Source organism: Dasypus novemcinctus, chromosome 13, assembly GCF_030445035.2.
Source record: "Dasypus novemcinctus isolate mDasNov1 chromosome 13, mDasNov1.1.hap2, whole genome shotgun sequence".
Lineage (NCBI taxonomy): Eukaryota > Metazoa > Chordata > Mammalia > Cingulata > Dasypodidae > Dasypus > Dasypus novemcinctus.
The window spans coordinates 104,020,225-104,040,029 of record NC_080685.1 but is presented as its reverse complement, the minus strand read 5'-3'; the positions used below and the strand labels follow the sequence as shown (position 1 = coordinate 104,040,029).

Sequence of the window (19,805 nt, the reverse complement as noted above, 5' to 3'; positions counted from 1 at the left end):
TAAAACCGTTCCAGCATTTCAGTAATTGCAAAAGCACTTCCCCATTTTCTGGTACCAAATTCTGTATAAGTCAGCCAAAGGGGTGCTGATGAAAAAGACCAGAAATCTGTTGGATTTTATAAAGGCGGTTTATTTGGGGTAGAAGCTTACAGTAACCAGGTAGGCCATAAAGCATAAATCACTTCCCTCATCAAAGCCTTTGCCATGTGTTGGGGCAAGATGGCTGCCAATGTCTCAATGGTTCAGTCTTCCTCTTCTTCTTAGGGCTCCATGGTCCCAGCTTTTCCCAATATCAGCTGTAGGCTGGGATAAGTCTCCTCTCTCTCAGGACTTATTCCTCTCCTGGCTCATCTACTCTCTTCTCTCCACAAGGACAGCTGGAGACTACCAAGCTCTCTCTTCCTGGGGCCTCTGCTGTGTCTACAGAGCTGTCTCTATTTCTCTGTGTTCTTCTCCTGTTTACAAACATAATCAGTATTTCTTATTGGAATTCATCAATACTGTTAAACTGCCACTTACATCCTTCTCTTCCTCCTCCCTTTATTTTGTTTCCTGAACAACTGAATCCTAAAGCCACTGGGAAGCAGGCAAGGAAAGTAGGGATTTATACTAGAGAGAGAGTGGGGGAAGGAACCACAGTGATTCAGCATAGGATTTCAGAGCCTCTGTGGGGTAAGATGGGTGTTCATGTAGGAGAGTTACATAGTACAAGGAGGTAGAGCCTAAGAGAAGCAAGGAGGGCACCCACCTGTGGGAGCAACCTGGAGTAGTATGACATCACAGTCCAAGCATGGAAAGGAGAATATTCCCATGGAGAGGAGTCCTGGCTTTGGGCTGAGTCCCAAGAAGGGTGAGAAAAGGATCCACAGTAAAGGGTAGCCAGAACAGGGAATCAGAACCCAAGAATGATGAAGAGGGCATCTAATTTAGTGGGGAGGTGATTTTCAGCAAGGGAAGGTCAAGTCCACCCTGGATGAGAAGTACGCCCACATAAGAAAGTGAGCAACTGTGTTGACAGAGTTTGGTTACATACAGCAGGAACAGTTAAATAAGTAAATATATTATTGCTAATGGAAGCCATGTTTTTCTATATCAGAAAAGGAAAAGGAGAAAAACTAGAATGGACGTGTGGTGCTGGATGAGAAACAGAATGGAGTTGTCAATGTGAACAACGCATGGTTTAGTAGTTGATAGAGAAATATAGATGTAAGTATGTGTGCAAATGCATGCATGCACATATTCCTTAGCTTTGTCAACTGAGAAATCCTGAGAGCAGCAATACCCCAAAGCAGTGGGCAACCACTAAAAGAACAAGGACTCTTTGGAGAAACAGATGTTTGAAGGGCTGGGGCAGGAAAAGTACAAAGTGATTCTGGAATATCTTTTGGACCAGAAAACAAGAAAATGCTCAAATTGTGATGAAGACACTGAAGGCAGCTTGAAGTGGCTCCAACTGGTCAAATCTGAGACAATACTGGCATGAAAATAAGAGTAATAGATTTTAACCCACTGAATAAAATAAAAAGGTATGACTCTATATTGATACAAATACATGAAGAAATAAATTGAAAGTTTTAGGAAGTACAATTTCAAAGCACCTCCTTTAAAAAAATACATCCTAATTAAAAAGAAAAAAAAGACAAAGAGACTTTACACTGCTGAGGACTGGTAAATGTCACTTTGATCAAATGAACACCATCAGTAATATGACAAATGGAAATCATGCAGTACCAGGTAGGATGCATTGAGAAGATCACAATATCGCTTCTGTGATACTCTTGCCAAAGGTATATAATCTGTATCTACCCAAGATGAAAAATAAAATAAACCAAAATTGAGGGAAATTCTACAAAATATCTGACCTGTAGTCTTCAAAAGTATCAAGGTCAGGAAAAAAAAAAAGACTGAGAAAATATCCCTATTAAAGGTAACTAAAGAGACAAGACAAATGGAATCCTTTTATTACAAAGGACATTACTGGGACAATTGTCAAAGCTTGAATGGAGTATGAAGATGGAGTATGAGGATTAAAATGTATTTTTGTTAATTTCCTGATTATGATAGTTAAATTGTGGTTATGTAGAGAATGTCCTCCTCATGCAGAAAGTGTGGGGAGTGATGGGGCATGAGGTTGGCAACTTACTCTAATACAATTCAGGAAAAAAAATCTCTGTACTACACTTAAGCCTTTCTATAACTTTGCGAAGTTTCAGTAATTATATATATATACATATATATATATCTCCTTCCAAGAATAGCATATTGATATAGTTTTGTTTTGTTCAAATGCATCTGTATTTTAAAACATGTTTGCAAAAATATTTAAAATAGAGGAGCAGCTGTAGCTCAAATGGTTGAGTTCCTGCTTCCCATGTACAAGATCCTGGGTCTGATCCCTGGTACATCCTAAAAAACAAAGCAAAACAAACAAATGACAACACTAAGTCTCACTGGGGAATAGATGTAGCTCAGTGGTTGAGTACCTGATTCCTGTGTATGAGATCCTGGGTTCAATCCCTGGTACTTCCTAAAACTAAAATATTTAAAACAGACTTTAGGACAGGCATGATTAAGGACATACATTTTATGAAGATAAAAGTGTGAATTCATCAAGGATGTAACAATCGTAAACTAATAGTAAATCCTACTATTAAAGCTTCAAAATACATGAAGAAAACGTTTAATAAATGAAAGGAAAAAAAGCAAATCCACAATTATAGTTAGAGATTTCAATACTCCTCTCTCAGTAATTGATACAAATGCACAGGAAGTCAGTAAGGATTCAGAAGACCTAACATTATCAATCTACTTGACTTAATTGACATTTATAGAACACTATACCGAACAATATATATTTGGTATGTCTTCAAGTTCACTGATCCTTTTTTTGCAGTGTTATAATCTGATACTAAGTTTACCTAGTGAATTCTTTTTTGCAAATATTGTATTTTTCATCTCTAAAAGTTTCATGTTTTTTTATGTTTGATTACCCTTCTCATTTTGTTTATATTTTCCTTTAAGTCCTTAAGCATATTTTGAAGTTACTTCAAAATTTTTGTTGGCTTCATCTATTATCTCTGTATTTCTGTGTCTGTTTGTATTGGCTGATTACTTTTTTCTCCTGGTTATGGATCAGTTTGCCACCATTTTTTTCTGAATGGTAATTTTTGAAAAGATGTTAGACACTATGAATATTATGCTTTTGAGTGTTTGAATTTTGTTCAGAAAGTACCTGCCTCTAGACAGAGATGGGATAATTATCAGAATTACCTCATTTATTCCCTTTCTCTCAAAGATCATAATCCTGCCTTGCCTGTTGTACCAATGTCTAAAAATAATTTCTACAAATATTTTGTCCAGTTTTTAATTTTTCATGGTGGGAGGGCAAGTTTTATTCAAGTTACTCCTCATGGCCATTTATTTAATATATTTAATTTTACTCAGAAATCATAGGATTATAAAACAAAATTTTTGCTCTAGAACAATTGCTTTTTTATACTGTTTATTTCACAAATAATGTAAATACATAAATGCTCAATACCATATATAAATTTTCAAACAATACAGGAAATACAGAGATAAAAAATTAAGATTCCATTTCATCCTTCCCCATCCTCCAATTTTTGAAGATAATCAAATGCATTATTTATTCTCTACCATCCGTTTTTTTTACCTTAATTTGCCTGTGATTTTTTTCATGTCATTATGTACACAATTCTCACTTAAACTACTACATGATAATTCCATCAGGTGATATGCTTAATTTATTTAGTAAGATTACTTAGAAATAGCTGTTATTTATTGAAGCACTATTTCTAATAGGATAAAACTGAAAATGACTTACAGTATACATTACCACTAAAAGGGTGCATATTTCCCTATGCTTTTATCAGTCTTTTAAATGTTTTTCCAATTGGTTCAGAGAAAACTATTCATTCCTTTTTAAATTACATATCCCTGATTCTTATTGAGGTTGCGTAGCTTTCTTTATATCTATTGCCTAAACATATTTTGATTAATATATTGTGGAATTTAGAGGTCAAACAAGAGAGAATAAACATCTTAATAATACTCAGTCTTCTAAACCAGAAATATGATATATCTCTCCATTTATGTAGGTCTTTATCCCAGCATCTGGTGTAGTTTATGTGTACAGGTTTTACATTAATTTTACCCCTAAGTATTTCATGTTGTAATGCTATTGTAAATGGTATTGTTTTTGTAATTTCAAACTCCAGTGGCTCATTGTTCTCATAAAAGAGACAGCTAATTTTTTTATATTGCCCTTGTATCCTGAAACCTTGCTAAATTTGCTTATTACAGTTTTGTTTTTAAAGTCTATATCTTCTGATATAAGTATAGCTACCCCAGCTATATCTTTTTCCAACATTTCACTTTCAATTTATTGGTATCCTTGGGTCTAAAGTGAGTCTCTTGCAGACAAAATATAGATGGCTTATATTTTCTTATCCATTCTGTCAGTTTGTGTCTTTTGATTGGGGAGTTTAATCCATTAACATTTAATGTTATTACTGTAAAGGCAGTTCTTATTTCATCCATTTTGATATCTGTGTTTTATCTGTTTTTTACACTTGACAATTTTAGTTACTGCTACTGATACACCTGTCAATTCTAGAGTCTCTTCCAGGTCTCTCTCTCCTGTCTTTTCTTTTCAGACTGTAACACTGCCTTTAGTATTTCCTGCAAAGCTGGTCTTTTTGTTATAAACTCTCTCAGTTTCTGTTTATCTGTGAATATCCTAATCTCACCCTCATTTTTAAAAGATAACCTTGTTGGGTAAAAATTCTTGGTTGGCATTTTTTTTTCCTGCAGTATCTTAAATATATCATACCACTGCCTTCTTGCCTCCATGGTTTCTGATGAGAAATTGGCACTTAATCTTATTGGGTATCCCTTAAATGTTATGCATGGCTTTTCTCTTGCTGCTCTCAGAATTCTCTCTTTGTCTTTGGCATTTGACATTCTGATTAGTATGTGTCTTGGAGTTGCTCTGTTTGGATTTATTCAGATGGGAGTACTTTGTGCTTCTTGGACATGGATATTTATGTCCTTCAACAGGGTTGGGAAACTTTCCACCATTATTTCTTCAGATATTCCTTCTGCCCCTTTTCCCTTCTCTTCTCCTTCTGGGACACCCATGACATGTATGTTTGCACATTTCATACTATCATTTAATTCCCTGAGACCCTGTTCAATTTTTTCCATTCTTTTCTTCATCTGTTCTTATGTTTGTTCACTTTCAGAAGCCATGTCTTTGAACTCATCAATCCTTTCCTCTGCTTCCTCAAATCTGCTGTTAAATGCCTCCAGTGTATCTTTTTTCATCTTCAGATATTTTATTTTAATCCAGTGACTCAGCCTTTGGTGAATCTTGAATCCCTTTGAGAATATGGAGAAAGCATAGAACTGCTCCCAAGAAAAATGTACATACAATACAGACAACATTTTATAGACAACTTCAAGGGTTTTCCAGACTCCTGAAGGCCAGGCCAGATCTTGGGAAGGGCCTATGAATCCCAAGTTAAAAATTTTATTCTGTAACCCAGTTAACCCTTGTCTGTTCCTGTACAATGTATATAACTGTTGCTAGGATGTGTAAAAGAGATTTTCCCACCTGATTTCCTATCACAGTTGCTAAATGTCAAAGAAACCTCATCAACCAACTTAGATCAGAAAGCATAACTGATAATATGGTTCCAGTGTATTTTTAATTTCATTTATTGCACCTGTCATTCCCATGAGGTCTGCTATTTTTCTATGTATGCTTTCAAATTCTTCTTTGTGCTCATCCAATGTTTTTTTCTTTTTTTAAAGATTTATTTATTTCTCTCCCCTTCCCACCCACCCCAGTTGTCTGTTCTCTGTGTCTATTTGCTGTGTCTTCTTTGTCCGCTTCTGTTGTCGTCAGCGGCACAGAAATCTGTTTCTTTTTATTGCGTCATGTTGTTGTGTCAGCTCTCCGTGTGTGCGGTGCTATTCCTGGGCAGGCTGCACTTTCTTTCGCTCTGGGCAGCTCTCCTTACGGGGTGCACTCCTTGCGCGTGGGGCTACGTGAGGGACACCCCTGCATGGCAGGGCACTCCTTGCACGCATCAGCACTGCACATGGGCCAGTTCCACATGGGTCAAGGAGGCCCGGGGTTTGAACTGCGGACCTCCCATGTGGTAGACAGATGCCCTAACCACTGGGCCAAGTCCACCGCCTCATCCAATGTCTTAATATCCTTAATCTTTTTAACCATCTCATTGACTTTATTAAGGAGATTTGTTTGAATATCTAAGATTAGTTGTCTTGAGAAGTGGATGTGGTTCAATTGATAAAGTGTCTGCCTACAATATGGGAGGTCCAGGGTTTGAACCCAGGGCCTTCTGGCCTGTGTGGTGAGCTTGCCCATGCGCAGTGCTGCCACACGCCAGGAGGGCCATGCCACGCAGGGGTGTCCCCTGCATAGGGGAGCCCCACATGAAAGGAGTGTGCCCCACAGGAGAGCTGCCCCACGTGTAAAAAGCACAGCGCAACCAGGAGTGGAACTGCACACATGGAGAGCTGACGCACCAAGATGATGCAACAAAAAGAGACAAAGATTCCCGGTGCCCCGAGACTGCAAGCAGACACAGAAGAACACACAGCAAATGGACACAGAGAGCAGACAATGCAAGGGGCAGAGGGGAAGGGGAGAGAAATAAATAAATCTTTTTTAAAAAGTAAGATTAGTTGTCTCAACTCATTTACGTCATCTGCAGGCTTATCTTGTCCCTTTAATTGGGTCATCTCTTCCTGTTTCTTGGTATGGATTATAATTTTTTGTTGGCATTTCTGCAACTGGCTTGCTAGATGTATTTATTCTGGGTGCAATTTTTCCCTTTAGTGTAGGAATTTCTTATCTTTTCTCCCTTGCTGGTTGTGTAGTAGGAGCCAAGGATGTAGTTGGTGCTGTAAGCTATGGAGGCTGAAGCTGCCTATATTGCCCCAGGAAGTTATGAAGCTACCTTTACATTTCTCCTCCATCAGGGGTAGAGACAGTGCTGCAGTCATGGATAATAATCCAAATTGGGCACAACAAGACTGTCTGTAGTCACTCGGAGACACTAATAAAGCTCCACACCCCTTCTTCCCCTACCTTTGTCAGGGATGGAGCTATAGTTTTGGTCCGCAATCTATGCTGTATGGGTCCAAAATGACCACAGTTGCTCAGGTAAACTGACGTAGCACCAGACCCTCTCCCTGCTGGTGGGGGAAGGACCCTGTGGAGTGCCCAACAATTTAATCTCTGTGGGCCAAATATGCCTGCAGTTGCCCTGAGAGGCTGAGGGAGTACTGTCCCTTCTTCCCTTTAGGGGGTGGGAACAGAACTGCAAATATTCAACTGTTCAGTCCTGTAGGCTGAAAGTACCCACCTTTGCCCAGAAAGGCTGAGGAAGCACCAGCCCCATTCTATCCTACTGGGTGGTAGGGGTGGTTCTTTGGGTACTCAACAGTTCATCCCTTTAGGCCAAGAATACCTGCCGTTGCCTGGAGAGGTTGAGGAAACACCAGCCCCCTTCTATCCTCTTAAGGCATGGGGTTAAATCCACAGGCATCTGACAGTTCAGTTCCTGTTAGCTTAAAGTACCCCACGTTGTCAGAGAGGCTGTGGAGACACCAGACCCCTCCTATCCTATTGGTGGTGGGGGTGGAGTCATAGTCATCCAATAGTCCATTCCATGCTGGCTGAAGTTCTGCCACTGCCCAAAAAGGCTGTGGAAAGACCAGTCCCCTTCTTTCCTTTTGGGGGTTTAAGGTGGGTCCACAATGACCCACCAGGCCAGGCTGTGTGGGCCAAAAGCACCTGCAGTTACCCAGAGAGGTTGGGCAAACTCAGTCCATCTCTTGTCCTGTTGGGGAAGGAGGTGGAGCCACAGGTACCCAACAGTCAGGCTTGTGCAACTCAAAACTGTCTGAAGTTGCCCTGAGAGGTTGAGGCAACATCAGCCCCCTCCTATCCTGGGGGGGAACAGAGGTGGAGATGGGCTCAAAGGCACTCAACAAACCTGTTTGTGTGGGCTGAAAACTGCCATTGCCTGGAGAGGCGAGGATACCCAGCTCCTCTCCTATTCTCTTGGGGTATGGGAATGCAGCACCAGGTGTCTGACTCTTCAGCCTGTGCCAGTGGATAGCACTTGCAGTTGCCTGGAGAGCCTGGTGCAGGTCCCACCAGCTACCTCTCTGCTGGAGGTGGGGCTGGAGCCTAGGCTAAGGCTGCAATCCAATCTTGGTGGAAAGAAGCCTGTCCCCAGCTTCACTGGATTTCAGTCAGCCAGGCTCCCCCTCATGCTGGGGGCAGAGTCAAAATGGCAGCTACTGAACTTTCTTCCGCTTGGACACACTCAGACCCTAGCTGTCCCAAAGATTATATTTCAGCCAGCCGAGTCCACTAGTCAGTAGCTGAGGTCAGTGGACAACTGTCTCTTCCTCCACCGTTCCTAGGAAATGAAGCTTCCAACTCCAGTCAGAAAATAGCTCTTGAGGTGGCTTCCATCCCTAGAGTAGGATGAGCACCATCTCTGTGGCATGACTTGCAGCTTCCCAGAGAGGTTGTGTAGGTCCCCCCAGCTTCCTCCCTACCAGAGGTGGGACTGGAGTTTAGGCTAGACCCGCAATCCAACCTGGGTGGAAAGAAGCCGGTCCTTACAAGCACTATGATTTTCAGTCCACCGTGCTTCCCCTTGTGCCTGGGGTGGAGTCAAAATGGTGGCCACCGGTTTCCCTCTGATCTGGACAGGCTCAAAGTTTAGTTGTTCCTAGGAGTCTACTTCAGTCTGCCAAATCCACTAATCAGTAGCTGAAGTTGGTGCCACACCATGTTTTCCCCCCGTTTTTATTGGGGGAATTGGAACTTCCAAATCCAACCATGGAATAGCTCCTGAGGTGGCTTGCATGCCACAGGCACTGACCACCTTGGCATGGAGGGCTATACTCATGATTCCTCAGTGCAGAGGGGCATTCTCCTCCTTCTACACTGTCAAGGATGTTGCTGGATACTCCTCTGGTCTCCTGAGTGCTCCAAACAGGTAGCTTTAGGTAGCTCTGGGTGACCACCAACTGCCCTGTTTCACAAGCTGAGTCCAGGAGCTCCTTACTCTGCCATTATCTTTGCTCCTCCTCCCCTCACCCTCATTTTTGAGGAAGAGTTTTGCCAGATACAGAATTCTTTTTTTTTTTTTTTTTTTATAATTTTTTTATTTTTTATTGACTTTGTAATAATATTACATTAAAAATATATATGTGAGGTCCCATTCAACCCCACCCCCCCACCCCCCCTCTCCCCCCCCCCAACAACACTCGTTCCCATCATCATGACACATCCATTGGATTTGGTAAGTACATCTTTGGGCACCTCTGCACCTCATATACATTGGTTCACATCATGTCCCATACTCTCCTCTATTCCATCATGTAGGCCCTGTGAGGATTTACAATGTCCGGTGATTACCTCTGAAGCACCATCCAGGGCAGCTCCATGTCCCGAAGATGCCTCCACCTCTCATCTCTTCCTGCCTTTCCCCATACCCTTTGTCCATTATGTCCACTTTTCCCAATCCAATGCCACCTCTTCTATGTGGACACTGGATTGGTTGTGTCCATTGCACCTTTATGTCAAGAGGAGGCTCAGATTCCACCTGGATGCTGGATGCAATCCTCCCATTTTCAGTTGTAATCACTCTAGGCTCCATGGTGTGGTGGTTGTCCTTCTTCACCTCCATCTTAGCTGAGTGTGGTAAGTCCAATAAATCAGATTGTAGGTGCTGGAGTCTGTTGAGGCTCAGGATCTGGCTATCACATTGTCAGTCCAGAGATTCAAATCCCCTAAATATATCTTAAACCCCAACATTAACTGCACCTCCAGCACATTAGCATGAAAGTCTTATGAAGGGAGATCCCATCTGAGTCCAGATTCATCACACATAAACACCATTTCCAAAGAGGGGCCATCTGCCCTGGTAGTTAACCCCATCGGCCATGACCATAACTCCCATGGGTCTCTTTAGCCCTCAAAGGAACCAATATCTGGGGGTTGTATCTGCTTTATCTGTCTCTCTGACTCTGCTCAGTTGTGCATGAGGGCAAACCTTCTGCCAGCCTCCAGACTCTTTTTTAGAAACTCGTAGCCATATAAACTCATTTCTCCTTTCCATTTCCCCCTTACTTTAGGTCAAACAGCATTTTAAAGTCATGGTATTTTATGTAGACATGGATATTCTGCTGATCCGCATTGAACCTTCCGTATAAGGTCATTTTCCAGTTGCATCATCAGTTGGTAGTTGATAGTGGTCCCTCGTTGCCAGGGAGGCTCATCCCCGGGTGTCATGTCCCAGAATTCTTTACTGGCAGTTTTTTCTCTGTCAGTCCCTTAAATTTATCATACCACTTTATTCTGGCCTCCATGGTTTCTGATGAGAGTTCAGCACTTAATCTTATCAAGTTTTCCTTGTATATGATGCTTTTTTTCCCTTGCTGCATTGATTATTCTCTTTATCTTTGATATTTGTCATTTTGGATATTAGTTTTCATGGGGAAGATCTATTAGGATTTATTCTGTTTGTGGTGCATTGTCCTTCTTGGATGTTGATATTTATGTCTTTCCTAAGGGTTGGGAAGTTTTTGATCATTATTTCCTCAAATATTTTTCCTGCCCCTTTTCTATTCTTTTGGGATACCAAAAATGCAAATGTTTGTGCATTTTGCTTTGCCATCCAGTTCCATGAGACTCTGTTCCATTTTTTCACTTCTCTTTTCTCTTCTCCTGTGTTTTCCAGTTCACATGTTCTGTCTTCAAAATCACTAATTCTGTCTTTGAGTAATTCAGAACTGCTCTTTTGTGTCTCTAATATATTTCTCTTAATTTAAAAAAAATTATTGAAGTACATCTCCCATATGTAAACATACATGAACAATAAGTGTATAGTAATGGTTGTGAACTTATGAAACAAATATAACATCATACAGGACTCTGATACCTCACACTAACATCCAAAACCTTGCATTGTTGTTAAACATTTTTAACGAATGATTAAAGAGCATCATTAAAATATTACTACCAACCAAAGTATTTTCCCCCAACCCACCCTATTATTATCTTTATATCATTTATATATGAACATACATAAACAATAAATATATAGTAAAAGTTGTGAACTTACAAAGCAAACATGCATAACATTTTACAGGGGTCCCATACATTGACCCTCCACCAACACCTTGTATTGCCATGAGACATTTCTTACAAATTATGAAAGAATATTGTCAATCTTGCTACTAACTACAATCCCTATCTTATATTTGGTGTATTTTTCCCCCAACCCACCCTACGACAGAAGTTGTAAACTTACAAAACAATCATATACATGTGCAGAAATTCCAAAGAACACTTCTCTACCAACACACCACACTGTGGTGCAACACTGATTATAGGTTATAGATAATATCATCCAACTGTTATTACATTCACAGCATACATTTGGCACACATTTTTCATACTGCCATTAACAACACAGTACATTTTTGGCAGAGATGCAAGAATATTACATGATTCCAATGTATTTTTAGTTTCATTTTTTGTGCCTTTCATTCCCTTAAGATCTGCTATTTTTCTATGTATGCTTTTAAATTCTTCTTTGGGCTCATCCAGTGCCTTCTTAATATCCTTAATGACTTTAGCTATCTCATTGAATTTCTTAAGGAGATTTGTTCGAACATCTATGATAATCGTCTCAACTCCTTTACGTCATCTGGACGCTTATCTTCTTCCTTTAACTGGGCCATAGATTCCTGTTTCTTGGTATGGATTGTAATTTTTTGTTGGTGTCTTGGCATCTGGCTTACTTGGGTATTTATGGGGTTGCAGGTTTTATCTTTAGTTTAGGGCTTCCTGCTCTTTTGCCCTTGCTCGTTGCGCAGTAGAAGCCAAGGATGTAGTTGGTGCTATAAACTGTGGAGTCTCAAGCCCTCCTCATTGCCCCAGGGACTGATGAAGCTTCTCCCAACTTTCTCCTTTGCCAGGGGTAGGGAGAGAGTCACAACTGTGTAGAATAACCCAAGTTGTGCAGCCCTAGACTGTAGGTACCCAGAGAACCTGATGAAGCTTCATGCCCCTTTCTGCCCTGCCTGGGGTGGGAATGGAGCTGCAGATGTGCAGCAATCTAGGCAGTTCGGGTCCAGAATGATTGCAGTTGCTCGGGTAGACTTTTGATTATTCAGTCTGTGCCAACGAAATGTACCTGAAGTTACCTGGATAGGCTAGGCAGGGACCACAGGCTTTCTTCATGCCAGAAGTGGTGCTGAAGCTTAGGCTAGGGCTGCAGGCTGATCTGGGTGAAAGAAACCAGTTCCTACCATCACTGTGATTTTACATCAGCCAGACTTCCCCTCAGGCTGGGGGCGGAGTCAAGATGGCAGCCACCAGCCTCTCTCTGACTTGGATAGTTTCAATCTTTAGCTGTTCTTAGGACTGAACTTTAGGCAGCCTAGTGCACTAATCAGTAGCTGAAATCAATGTCCAACCATCTCCTCCTCTCCTGTTTTTGGGAAATGGAGCTTCATATCCCAGCCACAGAATAGCTCTTGGAGCTGCGTGTGCTGCCAAAGAAGGATGATCACCAACCTCTGTGGCTTGACCAGTAATTTCCTGGATAGGGTGGCACAGGGCCGCCCAGCTTCCTCCCTGCTGGAGGTGGCACTGGGCCCTAAGCTAGAACTGCAATCTGATCTGGATGGAAAGAAGCCAATCTCCACCAGGACTGGGATTTTCAGTCTGCCCTGCTTCCCTTGTGCCAGGTGAGGAGTTAAGATGGTGGCTCCCAGCCTCTCTCTGACTTGGACAGGCTCAAACTTCAGCTGTGTTCAGGATTACACTTTAGCCCACTGAATTTACTCATCAGTAGCTGAAGTTGGTAGAAGTGAAGCTTTCAATTCCAGCCACAGAACAGCTCCTGAGGTGGATTGTGCCTCCAGTGTAGGATAAGCACCAGCCTCTGAGGCATGGAGTGCTGTACTTATGAATCTTCTCTGCAGATAGTCAGTCTCTTCCTTCCAGTCCTCCAAGGATGTGCAGGATACTCTTCTGGTCTCCTGGAGCCCCCAAACATGTGCTTCAGCTAGCTGCAGAGAGCTCTGGGTGTTTACTAACTGCCCTGTAGCAGGAGCTGATTCTAGGAGTTCCCTACTCCACTGCCTTCTTGCTGTTGTCCCACATTCTTTATTTTTAACCATGTTTCCTTTTATTTCTAATTTATAAAATTTTAAAATAAAGAATCAATAATTTTATTTGAGTGAAGGTTATACAGATATATACATATGTAAAAATAATTGAACTGTATGCTTACAGGTTATATACTTCAATGAATGCATGTAATAAATCAATTAAAATTTTTAAAAATTTTTAAAAGGAAAAGGAAGATACTGAGGTTTAGATATTAAATTAATCAACTGCCTTTTTGATATCCACTCAATAAATCAATATACATTTCATCCTTTCCTATCCTATTGTGATTTTCTATAATAATTATGAATTTATTGGGTGTTTACTAAGATGCAATCTTTGAAGCTTTTTAGCATTATTGTCTCTCTTGCAAATAAGAAAACTGAAACAATAAGAGAGTTGAAGTAAGGTAAGAGGAGGTTTCAGCCTAAGTAGCTCAGAATTAGGATTTGAACTGTTCACTGCATGCTGACATAAATCACCCTTGTATTGTTGGAAGAAACATTGCTAATTTTGACCTGTCAGAATTGACTGAATTGGAATCAGAGCAAGGGACTCATATCCATCCTACTAAGTTGCTATTTGGCTAGTGTTTTAAGATCCTAGGCTGCAAATGAAATGGGTTTGCTTAAATAATAGGAATTTATTATTTACAGTTTTGAGGCCAATAAAATGTCCAGATCAAGACATGTCTGGTGATGCTTTCTCCTCAGGACTGTGGCATTCTGGGACTGATTGCTAGTGACCCTTGGGCCTTAGCTTATCACATACCAATGCACATGGAGGCATTTGTTGGTCTCTCCCATCTCTTCCATGTTTCACTGATTTCAGCTTCTTAGATTAGACTAAGAGAGCACCAGAAACTATAATCAGTTGATCTTGCTGGAATTAGAAACATAGTGACCAAGTTCATGGGAATAATGGATTCCAGAATCAGGCCAAGTTAGGGAGCATTATACTTTAGGTTAAAACCAAGTAATGAGACACAGGCAGGTCAGGAGTCTTATAGTAGAGAGTACTGTAGTAGTGTTTTCTACAACTAACCTAGGTTAGATCTCATGTATTTGATCAACTTACTTCCAAGCAGGGTCTAATGATTTAAAGTCCTGCTATTCCAAGCATAAACTTGGGACTGATATAGATCAAATTTCACTAAACCTTTGATCTTTGGCAAGTAATTTAGACTTCAGCTGTAAACCAGGGATAGTAAAATTCACCTCATAAAATCATTGTGAATATCAAATAACTAGCACTTAGTAGAGTGCCTAGAACATATTAGATGTTCATTGAAATTTATTTCTCTTTCTACTCCCATCTCTATCCCATGCACTCCCTTTACAGATGAGATGAGAGCTCTGGAAACTTGACACTTGGGTATTTGTTCTCTACAGTATTTCTCTAAAGAACGTCTAGCTTTCTTCCTCAGTAGTGCTTCCTCATTTTTCTCCTACATATACCTTCCCCTTCAGTTAAGTTAATGAAAAAATATTTCAATATTTCATCATATATTGGACTAATTTCTGTTTATAAATCTTTAGAAAATGATACATGATTTAAAATAATACAAAATTTTTTATTTGTACTATATAAACAAACTTGATGCAAATTTTGTTAAGAGGCAAAAATCAGGACACAAAGGGTTAAACTAAGAAAAGTTTGAGAGGGAGGAGGAAAAGAGAAAAATGAAAAACAAAAGCAAAATGCTTTGTCCAATCCAACTTAAAAATAAGTCAGAGGTTAGTTTTACTTATTATTTGTACAGATAGAGGACAGATTCTGTCACTCTTTTGCTGAAAAATCTCCTATGGCTTCCTATTTGAAATAGAGTATAATCCAAAATCCTTACTATGACTTGAAAGTCCCAAATGGCCTGTCCCACATTATTTTGTGGTCTGTTTTCCATCATTCTGTGTCTTGTTCACTCTGCTCTAGTGTCACTGGCCCATATATTTAGGATTAAGACATCAGGCCTATTGAACTTGCTCTTCCTGCTCCTAAAAGGCTCTTTCCCTGGCTATCTATCAGGTACATCCACCTACTTTTTTTCAGGACTGCTCAAGTAATACCTGATCAGAGAAGCCTTCCCTGAACAATCACTGTGAAATAGCATCTTCTTTACTCTCTGTCCCCCTTCCTTGCTTTGTTTTGTTATAATTACCTCAGGCTGAAACATTATGTATAAGCTTATTTCTTTATGTCCTGTTTCCCCATTACTATCTTTGTCCACTGTTGTATCCTGAATAACTAGAACAGTACTTCGCATAGAGTAGGTGATCAGTAAGTGTTTAATTAATTCAATTAGTTTTTAATTCATAATTACAGCCTTGAAAATATCAGTAGAAAACGTTAAATTCTCAAAATAAATGTTAGAAACAACTTCCCTTGCAAACGACATTAAAATCTAAAATAAAATATAGCTTATACATAAAAGGTCATGACAGAGGAGGAACAAGAATTTAAAAGTAGCTTAAAACAAGGTGACATGAAATACCTATGTATCAATCAAAAAAGTGAATGTAAAGATAACAATTTAACCCATCACAAAACTTCCTTAGCTTTGATTTAAAAAAAAAAAAAACACCCAAATTTGCTGTTTATAAAGAAAAAAATACAAAATGATAAGATTAACTCATACAAGATAAACAAGTAGCAAGGCTAATATTACAACAAGTAAACTTTAAAGGTGAAAATTTAGCAAAGTAAAACAGACCAATCTATAGCCAGTAATGAAAAGATGCACAATGTACATGTATAAGCTAAAGAACATAACATCAATAGAAACTCAGTGGAAGAAGGACGTTTTAACTCATCCCTATTAGTAACTGACCCATCAAGGAGACAAAATGTAAATGGGAGGTAGGGAAAATGAACCATGTGATTATTGAACATATACCAAACTCTTCTTTTCACAAATAGAATAGCCCAAATGACCGATGAGTCACAAAGAAAAATCTCAATAATTCAGATCAGAGAGCTAGAAGTAAAGATAGGGATTAATAGTGAAAGTAAAAAAAAAAAGAAAAAGAAAAAGCCAATACTCTGCCAGATAACAACTGTGGACTATCCTTGACACACTATTCAGCCTCTTTCATAGGATACTCCAAAACATGAATTCAAACCAAACATTTCCTGTGAGAGCAACTTTCCAGAGGATTTGAGTTGTTCAGGCAATGCTTCCTAGCTCTCTTCTAATACCATCCCTTCTCAAATTTCCTTTTCATCTTCTTGGCATTCCAAATCCTTTCTCTTTGTGCAAAGGAGATTCTCTCTTCCTCAGTGAACTTCCAGGCCCTGGAGGACTCAGCTTCTAACCTGAGCAATTAGGAATATATTTCCCAACAAAGTCATCTTTAACTTTGGAGTAATTCTGGTGCCAACTGTTAGGTAGAAGCATTTTTTCCACTGATTTGTTACCAACATAGAAAGAAGAAATTAAAACAAACTGAGGGGAAGCGGATTTGGCCCAGTGGTTAGGGTGACCGTCTACCACATGGGAAGTCCTCTGTTCAAACCCAGGGCCTCCTGACCCGTGTGGAGCTGGCCCATGCGCAGTGCTGATGCGCGCAAGCAGTGCCCTGCCACGCAGGGGTGTCCCCCACATAGGGGAGCCCCACGCGCAAGGAGTGCGCCCTGTAAGGACAGCCGCCCAGCGGGAAAGAAAGAGCCACACACAGGGAGAGATGACACAGCAAGATGATGCAACAAAAAGAAACACAGATTCCCTGTGCCGCTGAAAAGAATACAAGCTGACACAGAAGATCACACAGCGAATGGACACAGACAGCAGACAATGGGGGGCGGGGGCGGGGGCAGGGAGAGAAACAAATAAAAAAAGTACAACAACAAAAAACAAACTGAGGAGAATTAAATTTGCTTCCTCAGCTCTGATCCCTATGAATTAACAGATTTAGTACAGTACACTGTATCTTGTGGCTTGCTGCCACTTAATCCACAAGACCAGTTTAGCAGAAAGAAAATTTTGTCTAGTTTGGTAGTGAAGAGCAAAGGTTTTAGATTACTGGGGCATTGAAACTTACGTATGTTCTCAGACCAGGGGTTCTTAACCAGGGGTCCAGAGACCCCAGGGGTCCGTGGAAAGGTTTCAGGGGGTCCATCAGTTTGAAATGAGATTCAAAAAAACATTATTCTTGTGAGGATATGTTGGTGTGGGTGTGATCTATTTATTAAATAATGCACTGTACAGTGTGAACTTAGCACGCTTTTTATTTTGATGTAGCATGTTCTGAGTGCAGTAGATAACTGTCTGCAAAAAGGTTGGCAAGGATGGCAGAGATGGTTTTATGATGCTGTGGGGAAACTCGAATTTCTAAATGTTTGCCGAAAATGACCGTTTGAACAGATGTTGAACTGTATTAGGTTATCAGGTATTGAAATTATGGGAAAGCTGTAAAACGTAATTTTGAGTAATCCTAAAATTTAATTTAAAAAGACTTGCTGAGTGTCATAAAACTATCTGCCGCTGCCTTCTGAGAAGGGGTCCATGGTTTTTAGTTGAAGAGTAAAGGGGTCCACGGAACAAAAAAGGTTAAGAAACCCTGTCTTAGACAAATTACCCAACCTATGTGAATTTTATTCTCTTTTCCCCAGTAAAAAGAGGGAATAAATATATAATCCATAAGGGTGCTCAAGGATTAAATTTCAGGGCTATATAATATGCTTTTTATACAAATCTCCCTTTTTATGCAAAGGGAGGCCCTCACATAAACTCATGAGAAATGCAGTTTCTCTTGCCCTACCAGAGATCCACTGAATCAGAATCTGCATTTTAACATGGTCCCCATGTGATTCTAAAGCACATTAAAGTTTTAGAGGAACTGACACAGCCAATAACAGATGGGAAATGACAATAAGGACTTTTACTCAAGTTTATTTTTTCCATATATTAATATTTCATATGATTTTTGCTCTCAGAACTATTAATCCCTGCTTTTTTTTAATTAGACAAACTTTGGAATTTTGATACCTTGTGATTTTTATAGATTTTTCCTTCACACTGAAAATATTTTTTTAAATAATAAAAAATGAAATGGAGCAAATGCTAGCTTATTTTCATCACAGTTTTTGTATGGCCATAGTAATTTCTCCAAGCAATCTTCAAATTTGGTGAAATTTGCCCACTTAAAAAAGTTATGCGATAGGGACAATGGTTGACAATGAAATCTGTAGGGAGAAATTGTATCTTTTGCTGTTGTGTGGTACTTTACTAGGCTTTTCTAGAATACTGCTCTTGAGTCCTAAAAATATAAATTAAAACATTAACTTGTAATATTGTGAAAAACAAAGGGGTGTTATATGAAAAAGGTCCTAGTACAATGTCTGAGTTGTGATCAGTGCTCAAGAAATGTTCATTGTTTCCCTTCCTGTTTGGCACAACACTCTATTGCCATTTAAAAAAAAATGTCTATCTTCCTTTTGAGGCTGTGGACATCATGAGGGATGGGCCTTTTTTCATTTATATATGTATGTCATACATAAATAAGGAATGTTACATACTCTAAATGAATGCTAAATTGATAATTTCTATATTTAGCTATTTTTAGTATGTTTACTTAAACCAGGACCAATGACTGATTGAAAGGTTCATTTATACAATGATTCAAAAATAATTATGTGGCAGCTACTATGTGTCAGGGACTGAGATATCACTGGAGATTGGAAAAATGTTGAGCAAAAAGACACTGCCCCTGTTTCTACTTTAAGAGGTGAGATAGTAATAATCAAAAATCACATTAGAATATAAAATTTGTAATAAGTGCTATAAAAGAGAAGTATAAGACGATATAAGAACATATAGATGAGAAATTAGAATTTGAAAGGCTCAGCAAAATACTGTCTTATTGACATCTTTTCCATTGGTCTGCCATGTCACTGTATTCTGTCATGGTCTAATTTACTTTTTGACGTTTCTCTTAAGTTGGAAAAAACTCCTACGGCGTTGCTTCCAGAAGGCCACTGTTAAAATGAACCTCTTCCTGGACGAAAAGTTTGGGTGTAGTAGAGAAGGCTGCTAGTGTCTTCTTTAACCCTCTCCGATTAATTAATATATTGATACTAATTATTTTATCAGAATGGTTTTGGTACTTACACCTTTGGAAGACATAGCAGAGCAAATGAGTCATAAAACAGCTGAGTTGAATGAGGTGAAATAATGGAGGTGCAAATCCCTAAGGAGATGGGGGACACACTGAACTCTGAGCTAGGGAGCATGAGTGACCCCAGTCATTCCATAAAAGCGTCAACAGAGAGGACATTGGTTTCATCAAACTGCGGGGAGATGGTGTCAAAGAAAAACACTTTACAATTTTATCCATGCTAACCTTTGACTTAAATCATCTCAAACTGAGTATCTCTGGTCCCACTCTATCTACAGTCCCCCCGAGTGGTAACACTACCTTTACGTTACGGTCATGTTTGCATCCGGCAAGTGACGGCGAGAACTGGATGGTAGTTAACTAACTGAGGGAATTTGTTAAGCGGAAACTCTCGCTGAAGGACAACTGACCAGGGTCACGCCAGCCCTCTGTCC

At 39.8% G+C, this 19,805-nt stretch overlaps 1 protein-coding gene across 1 annotated transcript in view; it reads right to left on the bottom strand.

Annotated features, from left to right (window-relative positions):
• The window catches only part of SPATA17 (spermatogenesis associated 17), a 267,125-nt gene that overhangs the window by 246,914 nt on the left and 406 nt on the right, over positions 1-19,805 (bottom strand). The window lies entirely within an intron of this gene.